Source organism: Daucus carota, chromosome 6, assembly GCF_001625215.2.
Source record: "Daucus carota subsp. sativus chromosome 6, DH1 v3.0, whole genome shotgun sequence".
Lineage (NCBI taxonomy): Eukaryota > Viridiplantae > Streptophyta > Magnoliopsida > Apiales > Apiaceae > Daucus > Daucus carota.
The window spans coordinates 9,762,793-9,765,574 of record NC_030386.2 but is presented as its reverse complement, the minus strand read 5'-3'; positions in this window follow the sequence as shown (position 1 = coordinate 9,765,574).

Sequence of the window (2,782 nt, the reverse complement as noted above, 5' to 3'; positions counted from 1 at the left end):
TAAAAGATTAAGTTCGAAATAAATTGTTAAATTGAGCTGGTCTTAATTAAATAGAATATCGAAATTAATATTAAAACCAAAATCGGATTGGGTTTTGAGGAGCCTAAAACCGATTAGGGTTAGGCCCGTATATCTCCTTCCCCTATATAAACATAATGATGTATTATTTTAGTTTTAAGGTTTATGAAAATCATTTTTCACAAAACCCTAGCTGATCTACATAAGAAGAGGCTAGTAAAGAGAGAGATTGAGAGGCAAGATTTGGGCTCCGATGATTGTTCGACGATCAAGCGTTCGTGTGGACTATTTAGCGACGTAATTCTTAGACTAAAGGCTGCGTGGTGATTGCATCTTCCGAACCTCCATCTTCCAGAATACGTAAAGCTTCTAAAAGGTCAGATTTTGTTTCTCCATGATCAGCCATGCATTATACACTGATCCTCGGGTTAGGGTTTTGGAAATTTATTGTTTTTATGTCTGTTTTCGCTGCGTTTATTGCTCCGAAATCCAACAAGAGATCCGGGGGAAACCCCGGCGGCTGTTAAGCAAAAAAAAAGAGGAGCAACTAGAGAGAGTCTATCCCAAGACCTAATTTTTAGTGGAAGACAACACTTGTGGGCTGTTATGACTTGGTGCTTATCTGATCATTAAATCACAACGGTCTCCCTTGCGTCAATTCCATTCTCTTTCTACCAGCTTACCTCGCATCATGTCGTGACAACAGTCCTTCTCATCATGTCTTGACACCAGTAAAATCTGGTAACAACAATAGCCCTTATATAGTCCCACTCTATGGAGAACCACTTTATGTGGAGAACCATGGAGACCCCTTATCCAGCCCTTAAAATTTTAATCCTAATCCAACGGCTGATATTAAATTAGATATAAAATATAAAAACACAACTCAACTACTCAAAAACAAACACACTGTGACCGTTATACACACACCTATACACATACGACTGACGAGAGAGAGAGAACAAGAGAGAGAGAGAGAGAGCAAGAGAGATCAACCGAGAGCGTGAATTCTGGCGAGAAAGAGAAGACAGATTTCAAGCACAGATTCCGAATCACAAAGACGATACATGATGCTGGGAAAAGGTAAGCGAATTTGACGATTTCATCTTGTTTTTACACTCGATTTCTTATGATTTTACTGATTCTGTAATAGAACCTCAGTATTATGATTTTGCGACCGTTTTTTTTATAATTTGAGCTTGATTTGAGGTTGCATGTGTGTTTTTTGCGTGAGTGTGAAAGCATCAGGATTGTAGATCTAGTTCTACAGTGGAGTCATTACATTAGTAATCCTCAGAGGTATGTATTATGTTAAAAATAGTAATTCTGTGATAGAGTCAATTGGATTTGTTGTAATTTGCTTTTGCAAAAGCATCAGGAATGTAGCTTTGGTTCTACAGTGGAGTCATTAGATTAGTAATCCTCAGAGCTATGTTTTGTGTTAAAAATAATGATTCTGTGATAGAGTCAATTGGATTTGTTGCAATTTGCTTTTGTAAAAGCATCAGGAATATAGCTCTGGTTCTACAGTGGAGTCATTAGATTAGTAATCCTCAGAGCTATGTTTTGTGTTAAAAATAATGATTTTGTGATAGAGTCAATTGGATATGCATGTAACTCACTTACGTAATGCATCAGGATTGTAATGCATCTGTACTTGTTTCTATTAAATATTTTAAGTACAATGACTGTATAATACATCACAGGACTGAAAATAAAATCTGGAAAGAAGAGCAAGGACCAGCAAAAAAATCACAAAGAAAAGTAAAGGCGGCAAAGAATGAAGCTGTCAAGAAAAGAAAAGCTGTAGAAGAGGTACATAGTTACACTATAACAGTACTTGTTCATTGTTCATCACATTTTACAACAGTAGACATATAAAATATACATGGTTTCTATTGTATAGTACAGCTACACATTTGTAAAAACATGTAAATGTCTGATTCTGTAACATAAGCAAAATATTGCAAATTTTTAATAATTATAGTTGGTTCCACTTTAGAAGCAAAATTAAAAATGAAAAATCTATAACTTATTCATTTATTCATCAGGATTACTGATGACTGCATCAGGATTACTGATAGTCATCATCTCAGGTTTACATTCCGCAGTAGCACTGTTGAACTATATTCTAGCATGAACTTTAAAAATATTTGATACAGGTAAAACAGAATAAGGAAAAGAAATTAAAGAAAAAGGTAGAAGAACAGAATGAAGATGAAGAAGAAGTTGAAGAAGTGGAAGAAGAAGAAAAAGATGATGATGAGAAGCTGAAAAAGATTTTAATCCGTGCTTATCCATCAACATTTTCAAAAGTAATCTCGAGGCTGTCTGAAGTTCAAAGGAAGTGGGTCATATCTGCTGGGTTTGGTGCACTTTTTCATTTTACACTTGGTGATGAACTGCCCCACACAACAATTGTTAATTGCTTATGGTGGTTCAAGCACAATAAATGTGAGTTCGGTCTATTCCCAGATCGGAATCTTAAAATAACAGAGGATGATGTTTTTGACATAATTGGTCTACCACAAGGGAATTTGGACGTTAAACTTGAAGATTCGAAAGAAAAGATCCAAAGTTGGGGCAAACAATTTGGAGAGAGGCTGCCAAGAAGGATCACTAAAAAGATGTTGCGTGAGAAGATGGGAGAGTCTCGTGAGGTCGATGAGCAATTCAAGCAGAACTTCATGGTTCTGATGGCTAAACTTTTCATCATAACAGATAAAACGTCCTCTGTTTGCCTTAAAATCCTGAAGTTCACTGG